Here is a 10,257-nt window from a genome sequence, read left to right as displayed (position 1 = left end):
ATAGTGGGTTAAGGGCGTTAAAGTGCCTTTGTTGTGGAGCTTCAAAAAGCAAGACTTTATTATGTTCAAGAACAGGCTGCAAGAAAGTTGAATGCACACATGGGATGGTGCACTTGCTGGCCTTTCATTGCTAGATTTGCAGTAGAGTTGAGTCAGGGTGATGCATTGAATACAACATTAAAAACTTCAACTACCGCTTAAAACAATATGTAGTTGAGGTGAGGAATCATTTATTAGCAAAAGTGCACGAGCGACTTTGTGTGATGATGTGAAATGTGACTGGCAACCCGGCTGCGCAACCACTTCCTCTTTCTTTAATCACTTCACTGGTTTCTTTTATAGCAAACAAATTGTTTTAGGTTCATTACCTGACATGTTTCGGCGGTTTCTTCCGCCTTCATCAATTTGTTTGATATAAAAGAAACCAGTGAAGTGATTAAAAAAAGGAAAAACAAGATGAACTTAGTACAATCACTTCCTCTTTCTCTGATGTACTTTGCAGTCAAAAGGCTATTGTGCATCAGAGAAGAGCGACCCTTTAATCAGAGCCCCCACTGACACTTCACAGTCATACAAAAATAGTTACATCGACCTGTGGGTAACATTTTGGTATGTGTGTACAGCCCACACTGACCTCCTCCCCCCAGGGCCCCCCCGCCCCCTCTGTGAGCACAGTGTGTCATTTGTGCTAAAAATACTGCTGGACTTAGTCGGACAAACTCTTTGCTTTTATCTATTTTGGTTACTTGACCACAGGTACAGTATGTGTATTTTTAGATCTGCTGAGGGCTTTTCGTTCTTCATTTAGCCTTTTACAGTACACACACGCTTAAAATATGGGCTTCTTGGTTAACTACTTGGGAAGATGTTGCAAGATATATATTTTTAAATCATCCCATGTCGGAACAGTTAATACTTGCATCACCTTTGGGGCACTACAACATCATGATGGGATGGCAGCTTGCAGGAGCCGGCGATGACGACGAGGCCCCTCTGGTCCTCATGGTAACTGTTTACGCCCCCCGCGGGACACGACTGGCCAAGACAGCTGGTTTGTTTTGGAGTAGTATGGGTCGAGACAGGGCGGATATGGGGATGCAGGACGGGGGATGGGATTACAGATGGGCCACAGTAGACAGGAGGGGAGGGGTTGGTGGTGGATGGAAGGGAGGTGGGGGGTGGGGGGGGGCACCTATGAGAAGAATTACTGAGCACAAAAGGCTTGTCAGCAAGACCGAATGGGCAGTGACCACATGCAATCCGATGGATGATAATGACATTGTGTTGGATGTGACCTCAGGGGACCTAGTCCGGAGTTCCTGAGTGTGTCTGTGGGGAACCAAGGAGGGTGGTGTGTGTGATGTCAGCTGGCGTCCCAAAGGAGCAGAAGGGGAAAAAAAAGAAAAAGCACAGACCTCCATTTAGCTAATTAATATCCTAAATCAGGTCTGAAAATGATAGATTTCATGATCTTTCCTTTACACACCAAAGAATGTTCAATGTAATAACTGATATGAAATCGAAGTGTAGACTAACAAATGTTTGTAACTGCTTTAGAAAACACTGCTCTAAGCCACAGACTGGCTGATTGGTTGTCCTCTAATTTTCTAAGGTGCCCGAGCTATTAGATACAAGCTCTACCTAGAAATTAAGAGCATAACCATTGAGGGCTCTGTGGGTGACAGTTAAAATCACCATGGAGCCTAAACAGCATCAGAAGCACAAATTGACACAAGCAACCTAATTTATATTTATTTTATCCTTGAAATTGTATTGATTTATTCCCAGCCCTCCATTCTCTTCATTTTGTCATTTTTCTCTTGGCTGTAGTTTCAAGTGGTGTCTGTGGATGTTCGAGATTTGTGCTTGTACCTGTCAACCAGTATTCTGACTCTATCTAGCAATTTTGTAGCAAATCACTTTATGTGGCCTGCAAAAGCAAAAGCAAATCAAGCGTGTCAGCTTCCAGTAACTTAAACAATAGTTGGAATTATTTTCCTTGATTTCTGATTTTAAAGTTGTTCATTAATTTGTGTATGTAAAATGATATTAAGAACTGATTAAACATTGATGCCCCTGTCCTATATTGTAGTGTTGATACTATTTTTTTTGCCCTAGTGTCTAACCATAAGACACACCTGTTTGTGTTTGAGCAATACCTTTCTGATACAGGTGAGAGAATGTCAGGTATTTTTATGAGGATCCACCTCAAGGCAACAAGACTGCATAAAAACGTTTTAAAAGGCTGCCTCTGCTCCAACATGACAGTTTGTTTTCTCTTGCAAAAATACATCACCAGCCATTCACCAGTGCCTGACAGGAAAACCCGTCATACCTGAGACATCATCATCAAAACACACACAGTAGTAGTAATTGCCTGTCACTCAGCTCAGCGGCAGCTTACCTACTGTAAATTCAGAATAAATGTGTCCTTTTATTACAATAACGAATAATAATCCATTTTGGTTTACTATTGAATAGGGATACCACTGGAAAACATCCCCAGTTAAAAGAAGCTGGCCAGGATTTATTTATTTCTCTTTTGTTTAAGTAGTACTTACGGACTAAGTTCTCAGAGGGATCCAGGTCACACTGTTGTGTAGTAACATAAGACAGCAGCAGAGTCATAACTACTAGTTGCCCGTGGGCTCTGTCTGCTGATCTGGGTGGACCAAACACAAACACGTGAGTCATAACGCAGGTAAGTCATCACCACGCTTCGCATACCCCGACTTGAGTGGTGACTCACGTGAAACAACACTGCTTGAGATAACCTCTTTTCCTGACTGTGACTACTCTGAAATGGAAGCTTAACCTGGGACACCACCACTATGACCTCACTCCCGAATGACCAAAAATGACTGTTGCGTAATGCCTCATGAGAGCAAATTTCCTGTTGGTAGCATACCTGCTTAATCTTGTTGATATCAGACAGGATATTAAATTGAAGTCATCCAGTTGAAGATGTAAAGGGAAACAGGCATGGAGGTCTGTGTCACATGTGAGACATAATTTCATATCATTTGACACATGCACATGCTGAGGTCGACTGGGGTGCTGGTGACTCACTTGGGATTTCCAAATCAGATCAACATTGCAGTATTTTGCAATAATCATGTGCAGATGTGTGTGATCAAGTCTGGATGATAATTCAATCGATGACAGGGCTCATAACAAACACAGATCATGTTTCATGCTGTCAGCATCTGAGGAGCCGAGGAAATTGAGCAAAATACAACCTTTTTTTGTTTCTTTTGTTTTTATCCTTAATATTCAAATATTACATATCATACAAAGCTTCCTGTTTGTCTTCAGACAGTCCTTGCACAAAACCATTTGCAGATGAAATTGAGGAAGCAAAATAAACACAAGGAGAGAAAAAAAAGACGTATGGAAAGGAGTGAGAAGAAGCATTACTTATTAGCTCTTACCCCTTTATCCAAAAATAATTCATATTCATATAAAAAATTAAACTTTTGAAATGTTCCCGGTTATCTTGATTTAATAAGGTTCTTTTAAAAACATAGGGTTGCAAATTTCATTTTATGTACTTTTTTAACAATAGTTATGAGACTCAATTTCAGTGTATGAATGCTTGTTTTCAAATATACACATATCTTATATTCATTGTATCATTGCAATATCAAACTATTGTAATTTACACCGTGATTCCTACCTCTTTATTTGCTTATGATTACGCATGTCACATGTGTGTTCCGAACTCCAAACTCAAATTTGCTTCCTCGTGAAAGGCATGCATTACACTACACTCAAGTGGAGAAATTGCAATACTGCAAGCCATGGAAACGTTCGTGAAACTGCTGGACATTATTTTGGTTTTATTTTTGGTCATGCTTACCTTGCACAAAAGTTTGCTTGCATCAATACACAAGTCCTGAAAGTGCGATGACATATGCATAGGAAATTGTACACTTGTTCGCAGACCATTGTTCGGCAGTGTGGCGGAAACAATTTATTATTCTTGCACGCTGTTGTCACACCCCTCCTTGACATTATGCAAATAATGTCCTTGGGCAGCTGCTGCACTTGAACTAAGAGTGGAAGGTGGCCGGAAACGAAGAATCATGATGATCTTTCATGTAGAACAGTCATTGAAATAAACCCTAAACAAAATAACGATCATTGTAACCTTCTTCTAAAGGTCTTAAAATAAATTCCAAAGGATACACTTACTGACTTTTTCAATCATGTTCAAAGGCTATTTTCTTTCCCATGGTTCCACTTGTTTTTAATGATTATGTAATTGACTAACTTCTATTACTGTACTGTCTCCAAAAACATATTACCCGAGCTTAATTGTCCTAAACAACTGCAAGTAGACTAATCAGTTTGCATCTGCTCCATAATATTTCCTCATTTAACTGTAACTATAATGTTTCTGCAAAACAGAAAGCCTTCCACTCATTTCTAGAAGGGCGAGTTCTTTTCGTCTATAGAGGGCAGCAGGAATCCACATTTGGAAAGTCGAGTGTAATTTAGTATTTGTATTTGAACATACAAATCAATTGCACTCAACCTTTCCCAGGAAAGGCGTCATTTAAATAAAATCTTAGTTTTTACTCAAGCATTCTACCTCTAGGCCTATTTGATTTGTTCCCCCTATTCTGTTACACAAGTAATTTGACATGTTAATCAATTTATCATCATGTGGTTTACTGTGTAAACTAATAAACCATTTAACACTCTTCAAGCATTAAACTATCACAATACCTGATATTTTACTCATGACAGAAACGTCAGACAAACATATTAGAATATAAATTACAGTTGAACTGCAAGGCATGCAATGACTGCATTCATCATCAGATCATTACGCTCGCATTTCCGGGCATTTTTCATCTCTACTTGGCTGATAAATTTATACCAAAAATTCCATAAGTAAATGCCAACACGTGGTAACATTATGTACACTAGTTCATCGAATAAAAACTATTATAAGATTTATATAATAAACCATCCTTTGTATAGATAGCCATGCTAGTTGTTAAAGAATGCATCGTACCTCATTGGCTGTATCCAATGTTGTGACTGCCTGGTGAGAGTGAAAACTTCAAATACTGTATTTAAATCGTGACGTTCTCCTTTTGCAAAAATGAATACTGATCTTAAATCTGTGAATTGTGAATCAATTTCCAATGTGGAATAACATCGGTGAGGAAGAACAAAGAGACATGAAGAAATAAAACGTGATAAAGAAGGCACTGTAAGTGATTGAAGCAGTTCGGGTATATTACTTTGGCTTTTTCTACATGGAAATATTTAGCTATCAGGCTTGTTCGTCCAAAAGGATTCATCTCTGATTATATATGGGTGGTGTTTTATTGGATGACAGCAAAACGGCAAGTCATAAAATAAGACACAATGGGAAAAAAAGTGTTACGTTGTCAGATGAGGAGATGATGCTGATACATAACCAAAGCAACATGCACAGGTTATTCTCAAAACGACCCAAAGAGAATCCAAATCAGCTCATTTCATCTGTAGAACCAAGTGTGGGTGGAGACTGCTCAAGTCTCTCTACCAACAGTAGGAAACCTGAGCTGGGTCGGTGCTGCGATGGAATTTATTGCACTGGCATCTGCTGCAGCCAAAACCTCATTCTGGAAGTTTGGAAAGCACAGCGGAGTGACAGCATTTCCTGCATCCATTTAGAGTCCCACAATATGGAAAACATTTAAACTTCCCAAGAAGAAAAATCAGCCGTCCTTTCGTTGCATGTCCTGTTGAATGCAAGTCTGCGAAGGCAACCTTTTATCTGTCAACAATAACAAATTGAAAACCAAACCGAGATTGGGTTTTGTACTTGATTTCATGGTTTGAGTTGATTATAAGATAAATTACATTTGTTTGTTTCCATTAAAGTCTTGCCAATTTGTCTTAAAGTATGCACATCAGCTTTTATCATTCTGGTTTGAAGAAAAGCACAAATTGTGGTCCAAAATTGTCTTTGGCAAAAGCAAATATGATTAGTGCAGATACAGGGGAGTGGATTTATGTTGTGGTCCGGTGTTGTCTTGACATTCAGGGAAATAGCTCACCCCTGTAATTTCGCAATGTTCAAATGTACTTTGTGATCTAATGAAACCACATTTTCTTTCTTTATATTTCACAAACGATTGTAATTTGTTGCTGAAGCTGTACGTCTTCAAAAAAGTACAGTAAGCACTTGAGCTACATCAGTGCCTGCATTTTTCTTATTTGTTCATGTAATTTAGCTTTTAATTACGCTCATACATTTTTCCATTCTGTCCATTCAAAATTGGTTCTTATCCAGCGAATATTGGATTTGTCATGCCATGTAAGGTCCAAGTATTTTTCGACACATGGCAGACCTAATCCGATGTGCCTTCATTGATGGACCGCTCTGAAAAGCGCAGGTAGAAGATTTCTAAACCTTCTAAAGGGGTTAAAAAGGGACTTGAGGAGTGTCTTGTCTGTTCTTCAAAAGGCCAGCAGCTTCAGGCAGTATACTGGTCGGTCATGGCTGAAAGAGAAGAAGGCTGTCTCGAGCAACACCCCCCTTCCTGTGTCTCTGTCTCCATATAATTACACTATAGCTGACAGACGTAGTTCTTAAAATTACAAAACAAAGACAGGCTGGAAAATAAACAGTACCTCGGCCACTCATCGGAAGGGTGAGCATGCACTTTTAATGTGGCAGCCTTTGATGGTTAGTGGAGGTGCGGAACCATTTTTTACAATTGAAACCATAAAGATCGCAATCATGTTCTTTTTTTATTCTTCTAGGGTGATTTCATGCTTTTAATTGCGCTTATAAAGCTCACGCTGAAGTCATACGCTTTGAAAATGGATCAAGTGTCTCACTCTTTTTGAAATTTAAATGTCATTCCGAGTGAGGTTCATACAAATCTCAGACTGTTATTGAGCTCAGAGAAAAGTTGTCCTTTCAGCAGATTTTTCAGAAAATTGTCTCCTGGTTTCAAAGTCGATACAAGAGACTGAAAAGAAGCTCCAACATTTAACTCACATGAATCAAACTCACGGCCCGGGGGACAGCTACGGCCCGCCACATCATTTTATGTGGCCCGGAAAGACAAATTATGCATCAACTTCCTGTGTCAATACTAAATTGTCTTCACTTTTAAAAAATACAGATATTTTGTTACCATTCATCTTTTTAAAATATTTGAACAGTTTTACTGGTCTCTGATTTCCAAACTAGTTACTCATTAATTTGTTGTGTAGCCTATACTGAGGCATTCGTACATTTATTTGGGTTGACAGTTACCATGGCCCTCCGAATAAAACTGTGACTATAATGTGGCCCGTGATAAAAATGAGTTTGACACTCCTGTAGTTCTTTTTAAGTCAGTACTGCCTTTTTTTTCAGTTTTTGTAATATGATTAGAAAATTTGTGTTGCTCAACTTTGAATTTTAATTAGTTGTCAAGAGATTCAGTTCTTTTTGTGAATTTTGAAAAACAATGTGCTTAAATTTTGACTTGTGATGTAATCGGAGGCTCTCTAAACCCCTTTGCTAAATGTGCAGTCAATAATAATAACACTTTAAAATGTCATGTGGTGTTTAGCCAATGCATTTTTTCCCCACCACATCAGGGCATCACCAAAACCACAAAACAGTCATACACTTTAGGAATGATATTGAAAATTGCAATGTATTAAACGTATTGCAAACTTGTAAATACCCAGTATGAATCTTGCTGGCCAGCAAAAACAAAATGCCTCTCATTGCCCATCTTGCATTCATTACTAGAGTGACAACAACATCGTAGTGTGGACAGGAAAAAAAAAAACGAGCTCTTGCCAAGCTGAATCGCACGTATGATGTACTGATGGACTCAGCCTGTTTTCATCCTCTGACAGGGTGCAGCAAGACCACCATGTTATGGTGATTTATATTTTCCATGACACCAATGAAGGACAATATTGAAGGCATGACCTGTTGTGACAAAGAAGAAAAAAGACTTTGTATATTAAAGGGGTGAGGTAAAATAAAAGTCAAAAAAGAGATGTAGGTGAAACACGGAATGCTTTGTACACTTCCCTGAATCCTTCTATTGTACTCTAACCACTAATTGTAACCCTTGAGAAGACACTTGCCTGAAATATGCTTAGGAATGTTTTGGCAGAGGGCTTATATTTGGTTATTGTGGGCGTTTATAAAAGCTATTATTACAATATATATACTGTAAGATGTCATATATAAACGGGAGTTTAAAATAACCCCCATGAAGTAGTTTTTAAAGTCGAGAGTTTAAGCGTAATGTATTGTGAGTCTATTTTTCAGATGGAGAACTGTGGCTAACTTGCGGAACCTTCCTAACGCTTTGACTAAAACTTAATCACAGGTTGGAGCAAGAAGCCTGCTGAGTGTCTCCAGAAAGTCTCATTATTAGAGCTTTCCATTGGTTTTGCTTGCTCTTTTATTTCTTCCTTTTTATGTACTGTAAATAATTGTATTGTTGGGAGACGCAAATGCCAAATTTTCACCCACCAAAATCAATCTAAGCCCAAGTGCCCTTCTGCGGTTTGTTGTGTAATCACTCAGTTATGTGATTTATTTTTTTAACACGGGCACTCTGACGCCTTTTTATTCTGCTTTCCATTTCTGCTGCTTCTATTTAATGCCATGAACATAGATTGGCCTGATTATGATTCATACTGATGTAATGATTTTTAAAAAGGTTTTGAAACTTGTCTCAGCAGTCAGTATTGTGTGATGTGTTGACGTTGTGACAGTGTTAGTAGGGGTAAGAGTTGTAATATGCAGAAGTGGACTTTTAAAGCATCAAACAACCATGGGATCTGCACATTGTGGCTGATCAGTGATTCAGTGAAAAACAAAAATCAATGTTATTTTGTTACTGAGGTCAGTCCAGCCATGTTTTGTTGATAGGCAGCCAATGATTCCCAATTGTATAAAAAAATTTGCCTTTTAAATTTAACATATATCACTGGACTTTACCAATGTGACTTGTAATAAAAACAAAGTCATTATTAAAACAAACTCTTAATTTTGTGAGGTAAAATGGTATTTTTGTAGTATAGTGTGTCTTTAAATTATTATTTTTTAACTATGAAAGATTCATGAAATGCAATTGAATTCAAATGTGTCACACATAGAAGGAGAGTAGAGCTACAAGATGGCTCCTGGAAAATCATGTGGCCGTTTTCAGCCTCTCTCTCTCTCTCTCTCTCTCTCTCTCTCTCTCTCTCTCTCTCTCTCTCTCTCTCTCTCTCTCTCTCTCTCTCTCTCTCTCTCTCTCTCTCTCCATATATATATATCTATATATATCTATATATATCTATATATATCTATATATATATATATATATATATATATATATATATATATATAATATATAATATATATATAGATATATATAATATATATAGTATATATATGGGGCAGTGTATAGGGGCTCCCTCTAGTGGCCCACAAATTAATCACTGGCCCAGCACAGTTCTGTTGTATTTACCTTTTAAGTTCAATGCATTTGCATTTATCTTTAAGATTATTTCAAAATTTTTATTTAGGTACAAATTTGATTTACCCTCTATGTGTGTTACATTTGAATTGCATCATTGCCTAATTATGATTTGATGTATGCGTAATTTGAAGGTTTTCACATAAAAGTTTGATGTTTCTGCTGGAAAATTGATCTGGGTTTTCATTCCTAAGCTTAAGTTTCACACATTGTCAGCCCACACAAATGTTTCCTTTCTAGCTCTGTTCAAATTCCCACTCATGTTTCTTTGGACACTTTTTCGATCGGCTAGTAGTACTAGGTAGCATTATATACAAATGTACAAATTATTTCACTGTCAATTGGTGCTTTACAACCATATTAAATTATTATTTAAAGATTTGTATTTGTACATAAACTTTTAATAGCATAGGCAGCACAATCAAACTGTGGAAACTACCTGTCTTACAGTTGTGAAGTTGATGGTTTGAATTTGGCTGCGGCCTTGCTGTGTGGATTTTGCATGCTCTGTCCATGCTTGCCCAGGTTTGCTCCTGATGGTACAGTTTTCCCCCTCATTCGCAAAGCATGCAAGAGAATTTTGAACTGGCACAAATGTGAGTGTGAATGTTCTCCCGCAATTGACTGGTGACGACTCATGAGTGTGCCCAGACATCACAAGAAACCAAATGCTATTGGAAACGAATGAAGAATTTTGGAAGTTCGGTATGGCAATAAAGTGACCTTTGATGGTAATGATTCCTCAAGCACTGGGAACTGCTGAATA

This window comes from Syngnathus floridae, chromosome 3 (genome assembly GCF_059516105.1).
Source record: "Syngnathus floridae isolate MCC-2025c chromosome 3, RoL_Sflo_1.0, whole genome shotgun sequence".
Taxonomy (NCBI): Eukaryota; Metazoa; Chordata; class Actinopteri; order Syngnathiformes; family Syngnathidae; genus Syngnathus; species Syngnathus floridae.
The sequence above is the reverse complement of the archived record's forward strand: the minus strand, read 5'-3'. Positions refer to the sequence as shown.